The sequence below is a fragment of the Meles meles genome, chromosome 14 (assembly GCF_922984935.1).
Source record: "Meles meles chromosome 14, mMelMel3.1 paternal haplotype, whole genome shotgun sequence".
NCBI lineage: Eukaryota > Metazoa > Chordata > Mammalia > Carnivora > Mustelidae > Meles > Meles meles.
The window spans coordinates 7945956-7972909 of NC_060079.1; the positions used below are offsets into that span (position 1 = coordinate 7945956).

Below are 26954 nucleotides of genomic sequence, written 5' to 3' on the forward strand. Positions count from 1 at the left end.
ATCCCCCCCTTTTTTTGGAAGTCAGTTTTATTTAACCCATTGGAACAACAATAAAAATATGCAGAGGTAAGTTTTTCAATAATATTTTTTCACAGTGTAGGTCTTATCATTTGAATAGCGATATTTCACATTCCAAGCAGAGATTAGTTCTTCCGGAGGGTTTGAGAGATCTTAGCTAATCGCTATTCTACTTCATTATCAATGAGTGTCTGCTTTTTAGTGTGACTCCCTTTTCCTCCCTGCCTCCAGCTGTGATGGTGAAGCATTCCAGCCAGCAGAAAAGGGATGACCAGGAACATCCATTCTGAAATCCAGTTACAATTTAAACATAATCCAGGAACCCAGATTCCTCGGCTCATTTCTCAATGGGCCGTTCCTAAATCCTTAGGGAGGCTGAGGAAAGAAGGGTAGACCTCTTAGCACCCCAAAAGTACAGGGGCAAATTTGCTTCTGTAGTGCTTCTAAGAGAATATGGAATCCCCTGGATGTATTAGACTTTGAGGTGAAAAGAACTTGAGAGGCAGTGCTGGACCTTTTTTGTTTATTTTGGGTGTGTTTTTGTACGCAGCACTGATAGGAGCACGCACTCCCAGGTGCCAGGGGTGGGTTTTGTGGCAAGGTGCAGTAGTTGCCATCTCTGTGCCTGGTACTTGGAAAGCCAGTTAGGGGCCATTTGGCTGCAGGTGAATATGACATGATTGACCTTGTGGTCAAGAACTCAGAGAATTTGTAAAAGTTATCGCTCAGAGATGATCATTGTGGCAGGAATTGCATTTAGCATGGATTTGTTGAACTTTGGGAGAAGTTTCTTTATTAATAAGAGCAGAAGAAAATGAATGTGTCTCTCGAGTGCACAAAAGAGGAAATTCGCCCACAGGCCAGGACGTAGGAATGACTATTTATCTTGCAGTGTTGGTGGTTTAGCCATTCAGTGAGTCGCAATTACGTCTTCCCTTTCTAACAAGGCAGTGATAATGTGGTTATTCAGTGTTTATTCTCTTGCCCTAGCAATTAGGATTGGCTCAAGGCACCTTAGGAGGTGGTAATTGGGAATTCACACTTGCTAATGAGTAAACATGTTGGCTTCATAGCAAATAGAATCAGTGTTTGGCTTAATACGGGACAAGTCATTTACTCATCATGCAACAGACATTTACTGAAAACCGAGGAGGTGCCGGGCCAGGGAGTGGCATGGGATGAAACAGATGGGTCCCCACGGTGGTCGAGCTCACATACCAGTGAGGGCAACAGCGAACAAACAGCAAGTAAACAAGAGAATCAGTGATGACCACTGTGAGGAACATGGAAGAGAGGTTTGTCGTGGAGGAATGAATGGGTTTGTGTGTCAGGAAAGCCTCTCAGGACGACACTTAGAGACCTAAGTAAAACACACAGCCAGCCCAACAAAGATCTGGGGAGGATGCATCACAGACGGCAGGAAGAGTTGAGGATCAGGCTGGTGCCTACAAAGTACGGGGCTAAGTCACCCGAGGGGCCAGGTAAGGATACAGGGTCAGGATTTCAGCCACCAGGAGCCATGGAGAGGGCTTAAGCAAGAGAGATGCATGACCCAATGCTGTAAAATACGTGATTGCCATACTATTCGAAAGCCATAGACTCCCATTCTTCAAACGTTAGGTTAAAATTTTTACATACATACATATATATATATATGTATATATATATATGCATATGTATATATATGTATATATACATATATATTTTTTTCACATATATGAAAATACAAAAAAGTAAAAAAGTACTTTTTTAGTATGAATTCATTATAGCAGTTAAAATTAACACATTTGTTTTAAAGTTAATTAGTGTAACAGTGAGATGATTTTTCAAAATGACAGAAATTTGAAGGAAGTCTTATGGAGGACAGATGTCTTATCCAAATTTTTTCTATTTTCTTTTGGCTGTATTGAGAAAAGCCCTGATGTACAGAGATCAGTTTCCATATTAGTAGTGTTTTGTTGGGGTGCCTGGGTGGCTCAGTCGGTTAAGCTTCTGCCTTCAGCTCTGGTCATGATCCCAGGGTACTGGGATGGAGCCCCGCATCGGGCTCCCTGCTCAGCGGGGATTCTGCTTCTCCCTCCTCCTCCCTCTACCCATCCCTCTACTTGTGCTCTCTCACTTGCTCTCTTTCTCTCTCAAATAAATAAAAATAAAATTAAAAAAAAATAATGTTACATGGTTCACCTCATAACCTTAGATTATTTTCTTTGGTTCTTATGTTTGATAATATATTTGCTTACTGTGTAAAATAATATAAATAATAATATATAAGTATGTATTACTCAATAATTAAGTAATCATTATTAAATAGAAATAGAAATAATATAGAAATAATTTATATCAATAATATAAATTTGCCTACATTTCTTATAAATGACTTAAGTCATATAAAGAAGCAGCCAACAGTTCACATAAGCACTAAAATTCTCTAAAATGGCCTTACTGATATTGATCATTCTCTTGTTACATAACTGACTTATGCAGACATGAATATGGCCAAGCAATGCACTTGAAACAGAATAGGCTAATTACCAGTATTATTTTGTATATAATGCTTTTTTAAGAGTAACAATATATAGTTACAACCTTCCTAATAAGTGACCTATTTATATAGTTGAATATAAAAAAATTTAATTTGAAATTTTTATAGAAGGAGGTTAACTTGGAAACATTAATGGCTTTTAATATATTAAGGTTTGCTATGCATTACATGAAATATTTAAAGGTTTTTGTCTTAAATGTTTTTAAAAATATATCATGTATAGAGAATGCAACTTAAAAACTAGTGGTTGAGGGGTACCTGGGTGGCTCAGTCATTTAAGTGTCTTACTCTTGATTTCGGCTTAGGTCATGATCTCAGGGTCCTGAGTTCTAACCCCATGTTGGGCTGTGTGGTCAGCGGGGAGTCTGCTTGTCCCTCTCCCTCTGCTCCTCCCCTCACTTGCTCGCTCTCTCTCAAATAAATAAATAAGTAAAATCTATAAAAACTAGTGATTGAAAAATAGTAAACAGTGCTGTAACTTTGAAAGCATATATTATCCCTGTATTTCAATTTAATCACAATATTCTGAAGCATACATTCATCAAAAAATTTGAAGACTTTGGTAAGAATATACACTTTAGAGAAAGTAAAACACATGTAGTTATTTTAATGTCACTTGCACATCTAGTTTAGAGAATATAAAATGATTAACTTAATTCTTGACATTTTAATTAAAAAAGTATAACAGTGAAAGTTTTACATGCCCTCTCTGAATTTATGGATAAATATAAGTTTCCATCACTGACGCAATAAAGAATTTCCAATTCTGCCCTAGATTTCTTTTTTCCCAGTTCATCACAAATAGTCAAGATTTTAGATGGAAAAAATTTTAGCTATTCCATGTATTTCTAGAATGATAGTTGTTTTGTTTATTAAAGCACTGGTATGTCACCAAGACCTTCTATCGTCCTGGCTATATCCTACCTATTCAGAAAGCATTTGCTTTTCTAAAAAAAGCTAAGGACAGGAACTTGCTGCTAGTGCTTTTGTCATTTGCAACTTGGGGATCATTGTCCATGCAGTCATTTTTCTGCCATGCTCGCAGATCTATTGAAAATTGAAGAAATATCCAAGTTGCCACAGGCTGGAGACAAAGCCGTTTCCACGCCCTCCGTTCAGGCAGAGTCTTTCACTGGCTGCAGAAGACACTGAGGCAGTCAGGGAGAGCAAGGAGGCGTGGGCTGGTAGCCGCCATGTTGCGGGTTGTACTCTTTGACCAGCCGTCTACAGATACTCTGTGTGCTGGCGCGCTGGAGACGCCATGACTTTCAGAGTAGGAGCCCAGGGAGCTTCTTGTTGCATAACCCAGAGAAAGGCTGCAGCCACGTGTCTCCTCTGCATTCTGACCGCTGCGGCTTTATACGTGCAAACCGTGCAGTCCTAGGTCGACTGGCTGAAGACCACATTGCTGCTGTTCCTCAAAGTTTCTCCCTCTAGTTTCCTCAGTCTGGAGAAATGAAAATACACTTGCAGCCTCAAAAACAATGGAGTTGTATTTGTGCTGTTTTGTGGGGAATGTCTCTGGGAAAAGTGCACCATCTGATTCCAGATAAAGAGTTTCCATGAGGATCTTCGGGGATTTCTTCCATGAGGCCCAGCAGACGTCCTCATTTACGTACTTTAGATGCTCGGTTCTTATTGTTCCTTTAGGCAACTTTTTCTTCGTCCTTTTTATGTAGTATTCTCAAAGGACATAACCACATCATTCCATCAAGTTTACTTCATTGTTCTGTCACTGCTGGATTCCTTGCATTAATTTCTTTCTTGAGCACAGCAGCTTATACTTAAACATGCATAGATTTCGTGTTTTCTGACTTTTGTTCATTTATAGCTCTGTTGGAACACGTCCAACTTATGACATCATTAGAAATGTTGCACAGGCTCAGAGATGCACCTTCTGTTTACCCATCTTGATTTTCTGTACCGCTATTCCTGTTAGTGTCCATAGCAAATATTTTGACCTTTCTAACAACTGAGATGTGTGTATATAATGTGTGTGTGTGTATACACATTTCTCATCAGCTTCTACCACTTACAAGAACAAAAGAATATCCGCCATTTATAAGAACAACAAAAGAAAATGAAATCATAACAAAGAAAAAACTGATCCTTGAATTTATAGTGAAATTTATCATTTCTTCTCCCAAACCTGTGTCCACCCATCTGTGAGCAGGACAGGACACCACGTTCCTTTCTTTTTTTGAGTCTTCTTCTTTATGTTTTGATTTTTAAAGATTTATTTTAGTGAGAGAGACTTATTTTGATTTTGAGAGAGAGTGCACACATAAGTGCTTGCAAGTGGCGGGAGGGGCACAGAGGGAGAGAGAGAGAATCTTCAAGCAGATTCCCGCTGAGCACAGAGCCTGACTCAGGGCTTGATCCCAGGACCCATTAGATCACGATCTGAACTGAAACCAAGAGTCAGACACTTAACTGACTGAGCCGCCCAAGTGCCCTCTTTTTGTTTCTATAGACCATTACCCACTTACATCCAAACTCTTACAAACATTTTGTACAAAACCCCTGCTGACAAGTAGTTTCATGACTTTTTAAAAATGTCTGTGAGTAGGCATATCCTGTTGTTGAAGGTCACATTATAAAAGTAGATTTCTCTGACAGAACCTTGGTGCGTTCTCTTCCTAAGCTTCAGGGATCAGCCTGGATAAAAGTGGAGTTTCTGAGAATTTTCCACACATGGTTGCTCATACTTATTCACTCACTCAGAGATGCCAAAGGTGTCATCCTTTGTGCCAATGCTAGTTCAGGCAAGAGCGTGTACTGAGCTTTGCGTTTTGCCAGAGATCGTGCTAGGTGATGAAGAAATAGGAGAAGAGTAAAGTGATGATGTCAGATGAGCAGATAGAGAATGGGAATACAGTGTGCAAAGTGCTTTAAGAGAATGATGGAGAGACTGTCCGGAGGGGAGAGCCCAGTGCAAATTAGAATTTGTTCGCAGGGAATAAAGCAGGAGAAGGGGATTCTGACGGCAGAGAATAATTCTGCAGAGTTCTCCCAACACTATGAAAAGTTTCAGTATGAGGGGCCAGGAGTCCAGCGTGATGGTGAAAGGTTACGTTGGACAAGTAGGTAAGAACCAAATCATGTGACCCACGATGAGGCTGCGGTTTTATTCTCTGAGCCACAGGGAGCCATTAAAAGCCTCACTAATTAGAAGTGGCTATTGAATGAGATCTCATGAGTAGAGAATATTACAAAGAGCCACTTGGTCTTTCTTCATCAATGTCTCTACAGTTTGTACAAAAACAAGGTTAAGCTGTGCCCAGAATTCCTCTATCGTACGGGGCTGTGTCAGGACGTTCCTGTTTACTCCCCTGCTCTAGAACAACTTGGGTTACAAGAAGGTCTCTTATAGTGGTTTCACACCCTTTTTGAGGAGAAGAGGAAATTTCTAGGTTACTAACTGCATGGCAGATAAGCACCAAGCAAGCAAACATGCAAATTTAGGGTAATGTCCCCCCCCACCCCCACCCCAGGCTGACATCCAGCCCCAGGGACTTCTAGCCCTGCTGACATGGGAAATGCAGTTTCTCAGACAACACCTAATGGGTAGCTGTTTATATAATATAGATGTTATTTGTCCTATAACATACCAGCTATAAATAACATATGCTGGTTACAAGAATGAAAAAGATGGTAAAACCTAGATTACTATTATGAATTGTATCCAAAAACTGTACTTCAACTAATAACCACAAGATGAATCTCAAGGCTACAAGGCCAAGAATGAATAGCCAAGTCCCATCTTGTCCTCTCCATACCCTTTCAGGTTAACGTTACTCTCCTTGATGTTTTCCGGGGCATACACTCTTGGTTCCTTAAAGTCTGTCTTTGGATCAATGGCTTGTAATTGTTTTAGAACAAGAAATCTTCTGTGCTTCCCATTGCAAATAAGACAGGCTCTAATTCAAACCACCCTTCAGGTCATGAGACATCCCGGCTTGTCCAGTTTGAACCTCCTGCTGGAGGCCAGTCATGGTGGTTAGGTCCCTGGCCAGGAATGACACCAGGACCCAGACTCTTTCTGCATTTTCGCTTTGCTCTAATACTTGATACGAAGTCTGCTCTAGCCCCTGTCCTGATTCCCAGGGAGGTCACCTCACATCAACCTTGTTTACAACCATTGGAAGGAGAGTTTGCCCCTGCCAAGCAAGCAGATCACAAGTTTCTGTCTTTCTGGAAGGGGAAGGGGAAGGGGCCATGCTGTGCAAACCCTTACAGTCAGGGAAGTGCCGTGGGGCTTGGTTTAGGTTTGGATTACCAGAGTCCATGCACATGGGATTTTTGGGGTAGTGGGGTGTCACTCTGGCAAGGCGTGCTCCTCAGCAGGGGAAGAAAGATGTGGATGTTGGTGGAAATAGTAACATGTCCACTTCAGACCTCTGATCATCTGATGAAAGCTATGCCCTGTCTCTCTATGTGTCCGTTTTGTGTTCGATTTTTAGGGGATTCACTAACTTCCTGAAGACTGTTGTTCATCTCAAAAAAACTGCATCATTTCTAGAGCAGAGATGTATCTTTCCCTTAGACTGTAGTGTTGTCCTGTATGCTTTCTCCATTCTGGAAGCACACCATCTAACACTGAAGATAAACTGTGGTTTTAATTCACTATTTCACCATTTTCATGGATGACCCAGAGAGAGGCCAAGTAATAACATATGAATAATTAACTGCAAACATCCAGTTTATTCTTTAAAAAAAAAAAATCATAATCCAAAGGTTTTTTCCACTGGGAAAGAGAAGGAAAACATGTTTTCCCTGTCCTATGCCCCATGTAGTTTTATTTTCTTCCACATCTTTCCTAACGCTCTCCGTACATCGTTGCCATGAATCTTTCTACAGACTGCTAGGAACCAAGAGTAAGATAATCTGGCCAGACCTGTCAGAGCAGCCACATACTGTGGGATCAGGGTGAGCCTTTTCAATGAGAGCTCTTCTCTAACTGGAAAACATGAGCAAGCAAGGATGTGGACAATCATCTCATTTTGTACTTGGGAAAGAAATGATTTGCCAGAAATGCCAGGCAATTTTAGCAGCTGTTCTACCTGGAAGAAGGCAAGGACCTGACCCCTGGAGAGCCCTTTCAACCTTGTCTATCCATGTGCCTATCAGTTTTCAGTAAATCCTGCTTTGGAAGTAATGAAAGAAGACCCTGGCAAAGTCTGTATGGTGTTGCCTCCCTCCCCACGTTCACCCTAGAGAGGCTTCTTTGAAAAGGAAATGCAGAGAGGATTCGATGGGTTGCCAAGACCATCCGTGGCCACCAGCCAATTAGAGTTGGGGGGTCACATTTCCCAGCCCTCTGCAGCCCGGGTCTGGTTCTCAATCTGGACAGCCTTCAAAGGACACCAGATAACTGAATGTTAATTTTCCTTTTCTGTTTACCTTAGCAATCAACACACAAATTTTAAAAGACAGCTGTGGTATGGTTCCTGCTTGTTGCACACAGAATTTTCCAGCAGGTGTGGCCTCCCTTGAACAATTATTGCACACTTGTTCTCTTAAAATTGCTGATTTGAAAACCCACTGTTTATAGTCACTTTCTGCTGAAGAATGTGGATTAATTTTTTTTACTTTTGGATGAAGAAGACATTTTTCAAGAAACACTTTCAGGTACTTAGCCCAGGTACTTGGCCACAGGAAATAGAATTGTGAGTCTCCATACAGGATTATGGAAAATGAGATTTTAGCTCCAACTCCAAAGCAGCTCAGCGAGTTAATGGGGCCCTGACTCAGGTTAGTGCCTGAGGAGGGCCCAGCTGAAGCCCTTGCGTGTCCAGCCCTGGCCAACTCAGTGTGGGTGTCAGCCTCAGGGGGCTGTGTAGGCCGACTGGCCCCTGGTGTCCCATGCCTCAGATGCCATTTCTGCCATGAGAATGAAGACCCCGGACCCTAGCGCCTGCATGCGAAGCTGGGAAAAGATGTTGACTTCCACGTAAAGGGAATGGCAGCCACACACAGGTAGGAACGCGAGGTCCCGTGCTCCATCCTCGTTACAGCACGCTCACTGGCAAAGGGAAGGAAGCTCGGATGCACACAGATGACTTTTTCCAGTGGCTTTGTCTGGCTCTACCTAGGACCTAAGTGATAATACCACACTGCTCCACGTAGGATGAGGTAGAGAAGGGTAGAAGAGATTACTTCCCAGTGTTGGTAGTGGAGTGGCCGGACTCCAGAGTATGCACGATCGTGAGTTCATTCACCCCTTTTTAACATCTTACTGACACACAGCCCCCATCGTGTTCCAGAATGGACTTTAAACCCCTCAGAAACATGAATCAAGTGTTCTAGTTTAAAAGATAATTTTTTGAAGGCTTCTAGCTCTCTCCAAGGGCTGGGCCAAACTTGGAGTGACTCAGTCACGGTCTGAAGTCCTATCAGCAAAGACCCTCTGCCGAGATCTGCACATTTTCCGCCCTGTAATTCTCATAAAGAGAATTTATTGTATCCCCCACCAGTTGGGCTGTGCCTTTTTCCCAGGGAGACCGTATGAGGCAGCCACCTGCTTCTCCTTTATGCTTTTCCTCTCTGTGGGACTCACACGGGCCATCTGACTCTTGTGAATACTGGGAGAACACAGAGGTCAGGCTGTGCCAGGTACCTTGATCCCTCATTATCTTCAATTAGTGTTTAGGAGGTTAATCGGTACTGAAGCTTACCTTTCCTTAGTTTGACAATTGAGTCAGGGGGACCCTGGGGCCAGCTCTGAATTGTTTGTTTGGATTCTTACTTGAATTTGTAAAGCCCAGTGTCTATTGTGGAGGCCCAGATGCTGTGTGTATTGGAGGAGTCCTAGGAGAGGGGGAGCAAAGTATGGGGACAGTTACTTTCACTGTAATTAATTTGCAGCTTCATGGACCTACAAGAAAATTTGCTTTTTTTTTTTTTTTAAGATTTTATTTATTTATGTGACAGACAGAGATCACAAGTAGGCAGAGACAGGCAGGGCGGGGCGGGGGTGGGGGGAAGCAGGCTCCCCGCTGAGCAGAGAACCCAAAGTGGGGCTCTATCCCAGGACCCTGGGATCATGACCTGAGCCAAGGGCAGAGGCTTTAACCCACTGAGCCACCCAGGCGCCCCGAAGGTTTGCTTTTTTAAAAGAAACATTCATGAACAATCTCAATGATTTCAGGCTTGATCCAGGTCTTCAGCTCAAAGAGGCAAACTTGTATTATTTTACATATAAAGGCAAGTTCACATTCAAGGAATTCAGTTGATTACAATGCTGTTATTAACTCCTTACTGCTATGTCTTTCCCTTCATTAGCTGCTCTGTCAAGTCACAGATGATTTTCAGTCTTTTATGTGATAAAGCTCCTAACTATACTCTCACCCAATAGGCTTCATTGTTCAAAAACTGGCCTTAATACCTGGCTTGAATTTCCCTCTGTTCTTTCCCAGCCCCCTGTGCTGTCTCCAGCTCTTACCTATAAGCATTGCGTCCTTTAAAAATCATCATTGCCTTTTTATAAATATTCTTTCTACCCTCCCAAGTGCGTGTCTTCCCTCCTTCGCCACATGTACATACTTGCCCCTGTTAAAAGATAAACTGAAGCATGTTAAAAATCGGAGTCTATTTGAGCAAAAATCAATTTGAATCAGAAGCAACAGACCAGATGTGGTTTGAAGCGCTCCACCGACAGGAAGGAACTCAGGGAGAGAGCTTCATAGAGAAAAGGCGGCTGCAAAGGAAGGAAATTATGGATTGGCTATCGCCAAAAGCCCAGTTGTGTTTGTGATTGGTTGTCCTTGGGTTTCAATTTCATAACCGTGAGGTATTTACAAGCTCAGACTTTGGTTTGCCTACGTAGGCCACCATGGCATTAAAACCACATCCGTCTAAGGACCTCCTTGTTTCATTAATTTACACCCTTAAATGAGGCCATTGTTTTCAGACTTCATGTGAGGGTGAACTTTGGACCTGTGCTGAAATGCACCATTTCCATTGTACAAGAAAGTAACTCTGAGCGGGTCTGTGTCTGTCTGAGGAGTGTTGGCCCTTCTTTGGCAGAATGAGAATGTCGACTTGGTAGTTCTGTGGCCCAGGCTTCTTTACAGAGAAGCTCCTTGTGACGGGATCCTGGCAGGTCATGCCAGCTCCTTCCCTGCCCCAGGATGATGATGGGCCTGCATGGCCTTTGGAAGGAGAAAGACCGAGGGCCCTGCGGCCTGGCCCTTTTCATCTTTGTCTTTGCTTTTGTACTTTGGCTCACCTGCGTTTATTCTTCATCTCTCCAGTCCCACCACAAACAAGCCTTGAGAATCTTCCTTGTGCTGGGCACTGGTTTTAGTGAACGAGAGAGAACTGACCCTCCAAGAACATACCTTCCAGTGCGGCACTGAAAGTAAACACAAACTCTGGAGTGAAAAGGGAGATAAAGAAAAATAGAGCAAAGTTTAGGGGTGGGGGTAAGGAGGCAGGGAGGTTTACAGTGGATGCTCTGAGGAAGACTGCCCTGAAGGAGAGAGCTGCCGTGGGAAGAACATCCCAGAGAGACAGCCAAGTGCAAAGACCCTGATGTGGGAAACAATTTAATGTTCTGGGAATGGCAAGAAAGAAGAAAGGCCGTGTGGCTGGGGCAGAGGGAGGGAGGGAGGGGAAGCATCGTAGGGGACTGGGTTTGAGAGGAAGCCAGGGTCCTGCATACAGCGTATGATTTTGAGCAGGGAGATGGCACGGGCCGAAGGGTAGAAAAAGAACTTTCACAGAACTTGAAGCCTGGAAAGCCGCCTCTTCCTGACCAGCACGGTGCTTCCGCCCTGAGTTCTTTTGCTTTGTCCTTTCCCAAATGCCCCATCAGGAAACGCACAGAGCCTGAGCTACTCCTTCCTCACTGGAGCATACCCGGGGCTTTTCAGCCCACCACAAGGCATTTCTCCCAGGCCTCGCTGGGTCAGCCAGGTGCCCTGCTAATTTATCTGTTCCTAACAGCCCCATGACTCCGACCTGACCTTTTCATAGGCTTTCTGACTGGACCACGGAACTCAGCCTTGTAGAAGGGAAGCCTCACTACCTCGTTACAAGTCGCGAAATGAGGTAATGGTTTCCATATGTGCGGGGGCTGTCATTCAAATTGGACCTCGCCTGCTCTGCTAATGAGGTCAGACGGCTCTGCCTGGGGTGGACGGCCTCTCCCCGGGGTAGGCGGCTGCCGGAGATGGATGAGAGTCTCCCACCCCCTTTCGAGGAGCCCAGCGAGGTAGCATTTCTTCACACTGCAAAAGAACACAAAATAGAAGGAAATGCATACGTTTTTAGGTTTGTTTAAACTCTTTATTTTGAGATCATTGCAGCTTCACATGTGGTTGTGAGAAATAATACAGAGCGAGCCCATGTAGCCTTTAGTCTGTTTCCCCCCATGGGGACATCTTGCCAAACTATAGGAACAGTATCATGGCCAGGGAATTGACAATGATGCAGTCAAAACAGGAAACATTTCGTCACCACGAGGATCTTCATATCTTTTTATAGCCGTGTCTACCTTCTGCCTTCGCCTTAGCTCCGGCAGGCGCAGCTGTTAATCTGTTCTCTATTGCCGTAATTTTGTCATTTCAAAAATGTTAATCCATGAGTCGTACAATGTGTAGTGACCTTTCTTCACTTAGTATAACTCTCTGGGGACTTATGCAGGTTCCTGCGTATTGTGCATGGTTTCTTCTTGTTTCTCGCTGAGTAATATTTCGTGGTGTGGCCGTACCACACTTTGTTAGACTGTTCACCTGTTACAGGCTATCTGGGTTTCCGGCTTGGGGCTATTATGAGTAAAACTCCTGTAAACATTTGTTTACAGGTTCCTCTGTGAACGTAAATCCTTATTTCTGTGGGATAAATGTCTAGGAGTGCAACTGCTGTGTTTGTGGTAGTTGCATATTTAGGTAGATTTTTGTTTTGTTTTGTTTTTCCATTCTGTGGGATGGTAGTTTGGGCTGCACATAGCTCAGGTTTATCTGATTTTTTTTTCTTTTTACATATAATTCAAATACAGAAACTTTAACTTTTTAAAGTATCTAGTTCAGTGATTTTTAGTGTATACACAAGGTTGTGACGTGTTTGGTTTTTTTAAGGAAATGCCAAACTGTTTTTAGAGTAGCCATACCATTTTATATTTCCACCAGTAATTTTTGAGTGATCTAATTTTTCCACATCCTTGCCAGCATTTGTTGTCACTGTTTTTTTTTTATGTTAGCCATTGTGCTAAGTGTGTAGTAATAGCTCATTGTGGTTGTAATTTGCATTTCCCTAATTGCTAATGGTGCTTGACATCTTTTCATGTGCTTGTTTGCCATCTCTATATCCTTCCTGATGAAATGTCTCTTCGTGTCTTTTGCCCATTTTCTGATTAGATTCCCTGGTTTTTTTTTTTTGTTGTTGTTGTTGTTGTTTTCTGTTGAGTTTTGAGAGTTCTTTATATACTCTAGACTGTTAGTCCTTTGTCAGATAGGTGGTTGACAAATATTTTCTCCCACTCTGTAGCTTGTCCTTTCAGCCTCTGGAAGAGAATCTTTCTCAGAAAAAAAAAAGGGGGGGTGAGGGTTTAAGCCCGAATTAATTTTTCTTTATCGATTTTGTTTTGCTGTCAAGTCCCAAGAACTATTTGCATAGTTCTAGATCCCAAATATGTTGTCTGATTGTTTTTTCTCTAGGTTGTATAGTTGTATATTTTGTTTTAAGTCTGTGACTCATATTGAGTTAATTTTTGTATAAGGTGGAAACCTATAGAGAGAGTTTGCTTTTTCCCTATGTATGCACAGTTGTTCTGCAGCATTTGTGGAAATGAGTATCTTCAATTGAATTGCTTTTACACCTTTGTCCAAAATTAAGTAGGTTTTTGTGGTCTTTTTCCTGGGTTCTCTATTCTAGTCCAGTCTATTAATCTAGGTGTCTTTCCCTCGACCAATACCACCCTGTCTTGATTAACATATCCTAGGTCTTGATCCATTCCATTTTATTATTCTTTTTCAAAATTGTTTTACCTACTGTAGCTCCTTTGCTTTTCTGTCAATTTTTTAGAGTAATCTTGTCTATACCTACAAAATATCTTGTTGGGATTTTGATAGGAATTGCATTAAACCTATTTTCAATTTGGGAAGAATTAGTATTTTTATTATGTCGAGTCTCCCAATCCATGAAAATGATATGTCTCTCCATTTATTTAGATCTTTCTTTTGTCAACATTATGTAGTTTTCAGTGTATAAGTCCTGTATATATTTTGTTAGATTTAAACCTAAGTATTTCATATTTTTGAGCAATCATAGCTTGCATCATGTTTTTCATTTCAGGATTCATGTGCTCATTACTAGTACGTAGAAATACAACTGACTTTTGTATGTTAGTCTTATATCATGGAACCTTGCCAAGCTCACTTATTAGTGCTGCGAGTTTTATATACTTGTGTATATATGTGTTGGTATTTTCTTATTTATATTTATATTTCTTGGGATTTTTCTAGACCATCACATCATCTGCAAGTGGAAACATTTTTATTACTTCCTTTCTGATCCATATTGCTTTTATTTCCTTTTCTTTGCATATTGCACTGGCTTATAACTTTCAGCACCATGCTGAATAAGAGTGGTGGGAATGGACAATCTTGCCTTACTCCCTATCTTAGGGGAGGATAAGTCTTTCATCACAAAGCATGATGTTAGCTGTGGTGTCTTAATAGATGTTCTTTGTCAGGTTGAGGATGTTCCCCTTTATTCCTAATTTGCTAGGAGTTTTTACTCTGTTTTTTAAATCATGAATCTTACAAAGTGTTTTACTGTAGCAACTGATATGATCATGTAATTTTTCCCCCTCTTTAGCCTGTTAATACAGTGTATTACATTGATTGATTTTTGTATATTAAACCAGTGTTGCATCCATAGAATGAAGCCCACTTGTTCATGCGGTGTTGCTATTGTTATCTATTGCTGAATTGCATTTACTAATATTTTGTTCAGAAATTTTGCATCTGTATTCATGAGGAGTTTTGGCTATGGTTTTCTTTTTTTCTTTTGTTAATGTCTTTAAATCGTTTGGCTGTCTGGATAATACTAGTTTCATAAATGAACTGGAAAATGTCCTTTCCTCTTTGATTTTTTTGGAAAAGATTGTGTAGAACTGGTGTTAAGTTTTCTTTAAATATATTTGGTAGAATTTTCCAGTGAAAAATAGAATCCAGAAGATAAAAAAAATTTATCTTTTGTTTCCTATTTGTTCTGCTTTTCATTTCTCTGTTTTGTTTTTCCTTCCTTCTTGTGGGTTATTTGAACATTTTTTAGAATTCCATTTTTATTTACCTATTGTATTTTTGAATGTGCCTCACAGTATAGCTTTTTTTTTTTTAATGTTGTTCTATGTACTATATATACATAACTAATCATAGTCTACTGGTATTATGATTTTACCGGTGTGAGTGAAGTACAGAAACCTTACCTCCTTTTACATTTCTTTACCCACCCCCAGATATAATACACTTTTCTGAAATTTTCTTAAATATTTTCTCTATATACATTTAGAACCACATCAGAGAGTGTATAATTTTTGCTTTAACTTAGTCAACCATAATTTTGGGAACTTCAAAAGGAAAGAAAAAGCCGATTGTATGTACTCATATTTTTGCTTACCATGTCCTTTGTTTCTTCCTGATGTCCCTCCCACAATTCTTTCTTTTATCATTTCCTTTTTGTTTCTATATCTTCTGTTAGCTATTCTCGTAAGGTAGCTCTGATGGTCGCAAATTCTGTTAGTTCCTTCCATTTGAAAATCTCTTGATTTCTTCATTCCAGAAAGATATTTCCACTGAGTGGACAGTTCTTTTCTTTCAGCACTTGAAAACATATTATGCCACTTCTGGCCTCAATAGTTTCTGATGAGAAATCCACTGTCATTCCAGTTGGTTTTCCGTATAGGTAAAGTATCATTTACCTTTGACTGCTTTGGAGATCTTTTCTTTGTCTTTAGTTTCCAGAAATTTAATTATAATCTACCTTGGCCTGGATTTCTTTGGGCTTATCACATTTAGAATTTATGCAGCTTCTTGAATCTCTAGGTTTATGTCTCTCACCAATTTGGGAAGTTATCAGCCTTTATTTCTTTGAGTGGCTTTTCATTCTCCTCTCCTTCTGGGACTCTGAAGACATGAATGTTATATCTTCTTTTATTCTCATGGGTCTCTGAGACTCTGTTAGTTTTTTCCTCAGTCTTTTTTGTCTATTGTTCGGACTCAGTCATTGCTACTGTTCTCTCTTCCTGTTTTTACCATTCATTTCTTCTTTCCTCTCCATCCTGCTATTGAGCCCATCAACCAAGCTTTTCATTTGTTATTGTATTTTTGAGTTCTAAAATTTACAATGGGCTCTTCTTTATATCTTGTTTCTTTTTCGAGGCTTACTTCTTTTGTTTTCATTTGTTTTAAGCATATTCCTAACTGCACATTGAAGCATTTTTAACCATGACTGCTTTAATAACTTTGTCAGATGATACCACCTTCTCTGTCATCTTGGTGTTGACATCAGTTGGGTTTTTTTCATTCATTTGGACATCTTCCTGGTTCTTTTTATGACAAGTCACTTTCAAATGAAACGTGGGCATCTTACATGTTATCCACGCAAGAGCTGACTCTGGATCCTGCCAAGTAGAAGTCATCCAGATACGCTAATCGACCTCCACTGACGTCTGCTAGGTGGGGATGGGAGTTTCTGCTGTACACACTGTCTCCACAGACACTCTAGAAATAGGTAGCTGAGGCACAGAGGAGGGGCCAGGGTATGCCCTCATTACTACTGGGCAGTGACAAAAGTCCTGATTCCCTATTAGGCCTCTTCTGATACGACACAAAGGAGGAGGAGAAGGAATGCCTTCTTTTGTTGAGTGCGGGATAGAAGATCACTCTTCCCATGTTATCCCTGCAGACACAACAGGGGGCCAGAGACCTCATTATCATCTGGCAAGGATGAAAATCCCAGGTCCCCACTTGGCCTCCTCTGTCACCACTCCGGTAGGGCTAAGTTGCCTTGTAGCACCCTCATAAGGGTGGAAGTCTAGGCTCACCACTTGGTCTTTGCTGGCATGAGTGGAAGTGGAGCCACAGTTGTTTTTCCTTTTCCACCCCCCCGAGGTGTTAGGGTGGCATTGGGTGATTATGGTCTAAAAATTTTCTGTCTTGCTAGGCTGCCCTTTCCTCGTCCTTTGGCTAGAGAAAACAGACTTCTTTCTGGGCTTTTTTGGTTGCACCCAATGGCATTTCTGGGTTGCCAGGCTTTTCAACTCCAAGTCTGGGATCTGTGAGGCCAAAAGAAGACTGAGATTTCTCATGCTCTGAGGTTCCTTCTCCTCTCTGCTTTTTAGTATCTTTCTCTGTTGGTTTTATATATAATGTTTGGGGTTGTCAGCTGTATTTAGCAGAAAGAACAGAGGAAATACATCTTCCATCTTCCTAAAAGCAGAAGTCTCTCTGGACAGAAATGTCTTTTAAATATGGGTTTTTGGTTTTTTTAACTTTTTAAAAGTCAGTGGGATATGGTAATGCAGTACTAATTTTCAGGAGAAGCCATTTTTACCAATTTCATCCAAGAAACTGTTTCAAGTGAAAGGACAATGTGGTTGCCAGCTGCTAGTTTCTGTGTCTTCTTAAACTTTCCTCCCAACTGCATTGGTTTATTTAAGTTATCACTCCTACTAGCAGACACATTGGAAAAGGATCACATGTTATCTGTTTTTGCCTTTAAATCTTTTCAATGTCAGCTGCCCCTCTTTTTTTGTTAAAGGCTTCCTGGGCCTTTCTGCCCTTTCTGGGCAGTTCTGTCCATCAACAGGGTTGGCTTTGTGCATCACCTGTGTTCTGACCCAGGGTGGTTGTCGACAGACAGATTCCATCTATCTTGAGGCTGCAGATCTGCTGTTTCCTCTTGCAAATTCACTGCTTAATTTGGCACTACAACTCCTTGGAGGACAAACTTGTCTTTTTGATAGGAAATTACCCTAATCCATATTGTAAGAGAATGACATTTCTTCCAACACCCAGAACAGTCCGCTTACCCCCTACCCCCTTTCCAAGACTTTGGATGGAAGAACATAAGCACCTTGCTAGTATAAGCCTTTCTTCCCTCCAGTTCCCAGTTGTGGTGGTCAGAGGAGACTTTAGACCAGGGAGGACAGGAGGGATCTATCCTTTTATTTTTTAATGGAATTTGTATTAAGTTAGTTAACCTTGAGTCCTCAGCCAGACTGTCTTTCAACTGTTCCATGTCACCTGAATTCTTAACAAAATATAATATCTTATCCCTATAGAGGCCATGGAGTTGTTTTGTTAGGTTTAGTTTCTCATAGTCTCTTCTAGAATTTGGAGGGGGACTTTCATCCTCTGGTAGACAGTTGGGATGATGTCCCTATTCTGTCATCTGTAAAGAATAATACAGAGGAATTCATCTTGGCTGCTATTAGAAAACCCACTGTCTCCTAGCCCAGTGTTGGGCATTGCTGGGACAGATGCAGAGACAAATGATGGCAGAATCAGGCTGTGGAGGCACATGAGAATAAAATAGAATAAGACAACTAAATCATCAAATATAGAGCACAAATGCAATATAATGTATGTAAGCACGTCCTAGGTTCTCAGCCCAGGAGGGGGGCTGTGAAGAATGCAAAGACAGTATGACTTGGTCCCTAAAAGAGCAGACCCTCTGGTTGAAGCCTCAGAGGACATGTTGGTGCTTTGAGGAATCACACCTCACAGTGCCTCCCCACCCTCCTTGGACTCCGTGGATCTCCACAAGCTGAAGAATCCAAAGTGGCATCTCTGGCTTGGACCTCTCTAGACCCCAATACCCCAAGGCCTTTCTGAACGTCTCAGAGGCAACTTGAAGCCTCACATCCAAAACTGGACTCATTGTCTTTCCTCACTAAACCTGTTGTTCTGTGTTTGCATCTGGATGACCAATAAGGAGTCATCCATGGTTCAGGATGCAGCTTCCGTGTGGATTCTTCCTGAAGCCTTCCTGAGTTTTCTTCCGAGTTTTCACCCCTCAGTTTTACCACTTTTGTGGCCCACGTAATCTCCACTGTGGCACTCATCACCTTTCCTGTGATATGGGCCTACACTGCGAGAACACCTCAGAGACTGTGAGCTTCATAAGGGCAGGAACAGCACTGGGTCTCACACATCATAGGTGCAGCATAATTGCTGAATGAAAGGAAGTCAGGTTTTAAGAGCAGAATGTGTGTGGATTGGCCGAAAGGGAAAAGGAAAATAATTTACTACCATCTAATGGAACAGAATTCATGAAGGGCTCCTAGCTCTAGGGTCATAACTCCTATCTTATGGGACTCTTAGGCTAGAAAACCTATTTTGTTTTTATTCTTGTTATTTTCCCTCATTACATTCGTCTGTTTAACTAAGGCAAAGTTTTTGATCCTACAAAGGCCTAGGTAGGTCTGGAATGCACTTGAGCCTACAAGCTTCTCAGTTTCTGATGTTCAGATTATAAGGCGTAAAATAAGTTACCAATTGAGGCTAGGAAATCTCATTCTCTAATGAGCCTTAAAAGTAGTTTAGAATTTCAGTATTCTGATAGTTTGGTAGATGTTTAGCCTTACCTGAAGGAAAAGGAACTTTGGACTAGCTTTTTTCTTGAAGAAACTATCAGATTTATGCTTTGAATATGGTCCAGCGGTAATTGAAAAATAAGTTTCTAAAAATACCGATTTGTTTTTGGCTTTGTATCTCAGCTGTGATTCCTAGCAGCTGTAACTACTGACAAGATCTAAAAACAGATTTGGATTATTTGCTGTATCCTCCGTGTCCCTGATCTTTGGCAGTTATGTATGTGTGATTTTTGCAGGAATAGCCTCCTGGCAGAAATGTGCACGTGAGTTTATTGTTCACCAACGTAATGCTTCTTAGCTCCCTGCTCCTTCCTAAGCTGCTCATTTTTTTTTTTTTTTTTTTTTTTTTTTTGGAGACAGGAGCACACCCCCACCTCTAGGATGTGTCAGTTTCTAAGTAGAGCCTGCTTGTATGGAGTTGTATGACATTGATCTTCACCATCATTGCTGGGGAGGCACTGAGAGTGCATATGCATTTGGTGAATGTATGTTACATATACCTTTCCTGTCAGTAAGTCACAGTCAGCGTGTGTGCTTCACCTAGGATAGGAAGCAATCAAAGTAAAATGTGATCATTAGTAACAGTTCAGGCTATGGGCTATGGGAGGGAACTGACTTCCATTCAGGACCCATTCCCTCTCCTTTCTGTTTTATTGAGTTTTCTTTTGTTTAAATTGTGGTAAAATTCACAGAGGGTGAAACTTACTATTTTATATAATCTCTACACCCATCGTGGGGCGTGAACTCAACAACCCAGAAGTCAGGAGTCACATCCCTACCTCCAGGAATGTGCTGGGCTTCCAAGTTCCCCACATCCTCTCCAACATTTGTTATTTTCTAGTTTTGTTTGTTTGTTTGTTTTTGAATTATAGCCATCCTAGTAGATATTAAGGGTTGTCTCTTTGTGGTTTTGATTTGTATTTCCCTAATGACTAATGGTGTGGAGTGTCTTTTCTTGTGCTTGTTGGCCATCATATTTATTCTTTGGATAAATGTCTATTTAAGTCCTTTGCCCATTTTTGAACTGGGTTGTCTATTTTGTTAAGTACTGAGGATTATTTGATATATTCTGGATACTAAGCCCTTATCAGTTATGTGATTTGCAAATACTTTCTCTCATTTCATGGTTGTTACCTTTCTACTTTCTTGATGATGTCCTTTGTTAAGTGGAGGTTTTTAATTTTGCTGAAATCCAGTTTATTTTTTCTTTTGTTGCCTGTGCTTTGGGTGTCATATTTCTGAAACCATTGCCAAATCCAAATGTATAAAGATTAAATAACTCCTTTGTTTTCTTCTAAGATTTATATAGTTTCAACTCTTATGCTTAAATCTTTTGTCCATATTTAGTTTATTTTTATATGTGATTGCAGGTAAGGACCCAACTTCAGTCTTTTGATTTGGAAATCCAGTTGTTCCGAACACCATTTGCTGAACAGACTATTCTTTCCTCATAAAATGATTTTGGTAAACTAACCAAAAATCAATTGACTGTAGATATATATGAGTTTATTTCTAGGCTCTTAATTACGTTACATTGATTTATGCCAATGTCACACTGTTTTTATTACCATAGCTTTATATTAAGTTTCAAAATCAGGAAATGTGAGTCCTATAACTTTGTTTTTTTTTTCTTTTCCAAGATTATTTTGGCAATTAGGGGTTCCCTTGTAGTTCCTATGAATCGTAAGATAAATTTTTCCATTTTTGCAAAAAAGACTGTAAGAATTTTGTCATTAGACAAAAGCAGTTTTGCTTTGATTAAAACTTCCAACGAGTTTGTCAAATTGAAGTGGTGAAAGCAGACATCCTTTGTTTTCTTCCTGATTGCAGAGACATAGCTTTCAGTCTTTCACCACTGAGTATGATGTTAGCTCTGGGTCTTTCATAAATGACCTGTGCTGTGTTGAGGAATTTCCCTTCTATCCTTTGTTTGCTGAGTATTTTTTATCATGGAAGAGTGCTGGATTTTGTCAAATGCTTTTTCTGCATCAATTGAGATGATCATGTGATGGTTTTCCTTCATTCTGTTAATGTGTGGTATATTACATTGATTGATTTCTATATGTTGAACTACCCTTGCATTCCTGGGATAAATCCTATTTGGTCATGGTGTTTAATCCTTTTATTATGTGGCTGAATTCAGTTTGCCAGTATTTTCCTGAGGATTCTCTCTCCTTTTTTTAAACCAAAATCTCACAGATTTAAATTGTCCTCCCCTGTGCTAATTTGTACTCCTTTTTTCTCTCCTTCTTATTATTCAAAATTAACCAAATACTTGGTTGTGTTTCCTTCACCTTTTTTCCTGTGTCTTTGTGAGTAGATAGCTCTAAAACATAATGTAGATGCCACAATACTATGAAGGACAAATATCATTATCACCCCTTTCTATCTTGAGCTTTTTCAAGATTATCTGCTCATGAGAAATGTTAATTATATTTATTCATAATGCTTTTTTTTCCTTCCACAGAGAAGAAAAAGGGAAATTGAGAAAATAATATTCCTTTACATTTTCAACATAGGAGCACATAGAGAAGCCAGTGGCACAAACATCACCACTAGAGTGTTTTATAAGCTCTGGGATCCTTTTCATTACCCAAAGCTTTGTCAGACATGTTGCTATTTTAAGGGTCTCCAGAAAAGGTTGTTTCTAAGGATGGCAAGACTTGAGAAGGAACAGTTCTATGACTTTGTTTTGTAGCCATAATGTTTTCCGGTAATTGGGTCAGGGAAATATAAATTATTCACCAAAACCAGATAAAGTCAATATGGTAGACTAAGCTGACTCAGAACTTTTCCAAATGCATAGAAATGCTCAGTGAAATAAGAACAAATTAAGGCTTTTAATATGTAATCAAGTTCAAAAGAAGCACACAGAAAACCTAGGTGCTAAAAATGGAGAGACACAAAAGCCAGGAGGCTAAGAGGGAGATGAAGCTGAAGAAGGGACATCAGACCACATAAGAGACTCAGGGACTGATGGTTCAGAGATTAATACAGAGAGAGGAGAAAGGAGAGATAAAACCTCAGTCCCATGTGAGATAGAAGAGAACCCTGTACACAAAGCAGCAAATTTGGTTCGGCTGCTATTTTAATGAAACAGAAACTAGAAACATTTTATTCACTAGTTTGACAAAGCAGCAATGCAGAGGAAAGAATTACCCACTAGAAACTGGAAGCCCATGCTTATGTATGAGATCCAATTTTAGACTATTTCCAATGCTATAGGAACTAAGCTAATACAAAAATTGATGTAACCCATAGGATCCTGGCAGAGGCAAAAGAAAATCATTCTGAAGAACAACTAGAGCACACACAGTAAATAAACCACAGTGAAGGAGGCTCATGGAATATGGCAGTTAGTAGCCCCCCTTCCACCTCCCCAAGAATGGGAGATGCAAGGAATGTCTGAAAGAATCTATAAAATACTGAAGAAAGAAGACACTGAAATCAAAAATCAGGAGTAAGACAATATGTAAGAATAGGTGGGTCTGGAAGGCAAACATGAAAAGGATACTAACTTAAAGCATGCCAGTCAGCTAAATAATAGTTTAGATAAAGCCAAAGAAAAAAAGGGAATGGAAAATCTAGAGATGTTGGGATGACAGAGATAGAATTATATATAACAGAAGCCCCAAATAAGAAAACCAGAGAATTGGGGACAGGCAATATTCAAAGTGTTTTCCACACAGGAAGATAAACTTTTGAGTTATAGTGGCTTTCCATGTCTGAGCAGCTAAGCAGGATATAAAATCAAATCTACACCTAAGTGTTGCAAGAAAACTGCAGAACACTAAAGACAGAGTAATTCTAAAATTGTCTAGAAGGAAAAAGACAGATTACCTGCGAAGAACTAGTCCTCTAAATGAGTAGATAATTAAACAGAATATAAGAAAGAAGAAACAAAGAAGGAGCAAAGAAAAATGTGATACGTGAGAAGTATAAAATAAATGACACTGCTTAGACATATGTTAGAACATGATTAAGCATTAGTTGTGTTGCATATATATGTAAAACGAAAGTGTGACATAGAGTTGGGGGAGATTATTCCTTTTTTGTTATTTTATTTAATTTAATTTTATTTTTTAAGTGTTCCAAGATTCCTTGTTTATGCACCACCCCCAGTGCTCCATGCAATCCATGCCCTCCTTAACACCCACCACCAGGCTCACCCATCCCCCCACCTCCCTCCCCTTCAAAACCCTGTTTGTTTCTCAGAGTCCACAGTCTCTCATGGTTCTTCTCCCCCTCCGATTTCCCCCATCTCACTTTTCCTTTTCTTCTCCTAATGTCCTCCATGTTATTCCTTATGCTCCACAAGTAAGTGAAACCATATGAGAATTTATTCTCTCTGCTTGACTTATTTCACTCAACATAATCTCCTCCAGTCCTGTCCATGTTGATACAAAAGTTGGATATTCATTCTTTCTGTTGGAGGCATAATATTCCATTGTATATATGGACCATATCTTCTTTATCCATATGTCTATTGAAGGGCATCTTGGCTCTTTCCACAGTTCTGTGACTGTGGCCATTGCTGCTATGAACATTGGGGTACAGGTGGCCCTTCTTTTCACTACATCTGTATCTTTGGGATAAACACCCAGTAGTGCAATTGCAGGGTCATAGGGAAGCTCTATTTTCAATTTCTTAAGGAATCCCCACACTGTTCTCCAAAGTGGCTGCACCAACTTGCATTCCCACCAACAGTGTAAGAGGGTTCCCCTTTCTCCACATCCTCTCCAGCACTTGTTGTTTACTGTCTTGCTAATTTTGGCCATTCTAACTGGTGTCAGGTGGTATCTCAATGTAGTTTTGATTTGAATCTCCCTGATGACTAATGATGATGGACATTTTTTCATGTGTCTGTTAGCCATTTGTATGTCTTCACTGGAGAAATGTCTGTTCATGTCTTCTGCCCATTTTTTGATGTGATTATCTGTTTTTTTGAGTGTTGAGTCTGAGGAGTTCTGTATAGATCTTGAATATCAGCCCTTTGTCTTTAGTGTCATTTGCGATTATCTGATGGGAGATTATTTCTAACCTTGTTACACTAAAAGGAAAAAGAATGGGAGGAATGTAAGGGACTTTATATTTGAGATTTTATTGTTTTGTTAAAATATGAAGTAGGGGTGCCTGACTGGCTCAGTCAGAGAAGCATGGGACTCTTGACCTCAAGGTCATAAGTTCAAGCCACACACTGGGTGTGGAGGTTACAAAATAAATAAATAAATAAATATGTACACACACATACACACACACTTAAAAATTCTTTTGAAGTGGTTCTCACCAGGACAGGACTTGGTGTGAGAGTGCAAATGGAGACCAAGTACCCCATCTGAGTATGTGAAACTTATAATTCAAGCTGACAAATAGCCATATACCTCGATTAATATACCTTCAAAAAGACTGTGGTGCTTTGTGATTCCCGGATTGTCTGGGGGTTGGAGCCAGAAAGTGGTGGCATGGAGAAGAGTTAGCAGACCCCAGCTGTGTCCTGCACTGGGAGGGAGTGGCACACATGTGTTTGGACACCCTTGTCTATACATGTCCCATGCGAAGAACCACCCGTTGGCCACCCACGGGCCTAGGAGAGTGCACAACACCTACAGGGTCTGCTCTTAGGAAGACAGAGCTAGTGAGGAAGTCAGGCTGGCCTTGGATGCCAGCTTGAAGAGATGTTGCTCAACAGGGACTTCTGTTGTCCCAGATTCCTGAGCTGGAGGACAGGCTCTGTGGAGCCTTTGCCACTGGCAAGAAGGGCTGCAGGACAGAGTGGGTCCCTCTAAAACAAGGGGTCAAGCGGTAGAGCTATCATTTGCTAAAGCTGAATAGGTTGGTGGACATTCACTGTACTGGTTTCGATGAGTTTGCAGTGTTTTGTTACAAAAAAGAGAGAAGCATATACCATTTCACGAGGAAATTAGGGACATCTGCCCGCTGCAGAGGCAGGGGCAGGAACTGTGCCAGTAACACATCCTGTGACCTTTGTATTTGGTACAGCTGAGTCTCCTCACCTGCCCAGTGATAGACCAACGTATGTGGTTTCCCACTTCTGTGGTCCTGCGACATTCTCATTCACCCCATTGCGACACAGAGCTTTTGGACCTGAGCGTGGAAGACAGGGATGGCCGGGGCTATCCCTGGGGTGTGCTAGCAGAGCGTAGGCTGAGTCCGTCCACCAGGTTCCTGGGGAGCAAGTGCCTTCCTTTCCCTTACCAGAACCTGGCTGGAAAGCCTGCCCTTGGGAGCCCAGCCTTTGGGAGCCCCCTCTTCACATACGCCCTGGGCAGAGCCTGGCAGTGCCCTCCATGGAGGCACATGACCTCTCTGGTCACACAGAGAGGACAGCCCTTCATTACCCTCCCCCTGTCCTAAAAGTAGCCAGCACAGGGAGCCCCACCCTGTCGAGGGCATCGAGCTCCCGGAGGGATAGCACACTCATGGGCTCCTCCTTGTTCATTGGCTCCTGTCCGCCTACTGACCAGGGCAGTTGCTCAGCAGGGCCTGATGAGATTAATTTGGCCCATGGAAGAAAAAGACTTGAGAGAGAAGGGAAAGCCAGTGTGAAGGGATAGAAAAAGTGTTTTTCCTCATCAGCCATTTTGCCAAGCTTAGCTAGCTGAGGCTCACCTTTAATTGGTGATGAATTTGTCCTTTCAACGAACATAACCAGAAAATGTTCTCTTCTGGAAACTTAGGTACAAAGTGAACTTCAGCTCTGAGAACTATTGAGAATACCTTGGGCCCCATTCTTCTTTTGAGGCCCTTGAGGTCACTGTGAGGTGGACTCCGGTCAGGAGACCATCCTCCTCAGGCTTAAGGCCCACAGACACTGGGAGGGGGGTGGTGCCTGGGACAGCAGGCAGCCGCAGCTTCTGTGCCCTCACGTTCCCACAAACAGCAGATCGGGGTGGATTTGTCTGCGATGGCCGCTGTCGCAAAGTACCACAGACTGAGTGACTTAGCAAGGATTTATTTTCTCCCACTTCCTGAGGCTGGCGGTCCCAGATCAAGGTGTTCGCAGTGTTTGGTCCTTCTGAGGCTGGTTGATGGCTGTCTTCTTCGTCTTCATATGCACTTCCTCTGTGGGTTGTCTGTATCCTAATCTTGCCTCCTCAAGAGGACACCAGTCACCTTGGATTAAGCCCCACCCTAATGACCCCATTTCACTTAATCACCACTTTAAAGACCCTGTCTCCAAATACAGTCGCATTCCCAAGTAACTGGAGATTACGACCTCAATATATGCATTTGGGGGGAACAGAGTTCAGCCCATATCAGAGGGCAGTGGCAAACTCACACCCCAGGAATCTCCTGGGGCAAGCACAGTGACATTGTAATGATAAGAAAGCAAAGCCCTCTGGCCTACCTAGGCAATTTTAAGGCACCCCCCTTTTGCTTTGGAAGAATAAACAATAGCTGTGCTCCGTATTTCCTTAGAGTGGTGGCAAACTTGGAGGGAGTCATTTCAGGAGAGGCAAGGAGAGAGCTTCTAACCCTTGTGTTTTCCAAGAAAGCTCACCTTTATATTCACTGTCTCAAAATAACAATCAGGTTGTGCAGAAAGAAATCAGTCTCTTGCTGGGGACCCAAGGACCCTGGGGGAGGCTCTCGCGCTTGGTAGAGTTTATTGGTTCGGGGAGAGGCGGCTGCAGGTGGAACGGAGGCTCTAAGACATTTACCCTAGAAACAGATCACTGCTTGCAGAAGCGTTCTGGAAAGCCCAGGGTGTGCCTGGTATGAAAGGGCACTTGTAGTGCACTTCAATTAAGAGGAAGGCAGCGTTGA

The 26954-nt window shown here is 41.5% G+C and overlaps 1 protein-coding gene across 1 annotated transcript in view; it reads left to right on the forward strand.

The window, feature by feature from the left end:
* Positions 1 to 26954, forward strand: part of LOC123925147 (phospholipid-transporting ATPase IB-like) — a 596799-nt gene that overhangs the window by 557425 nt on the left and 12420 nt on the right. The window lies entirely within an intron of this gene.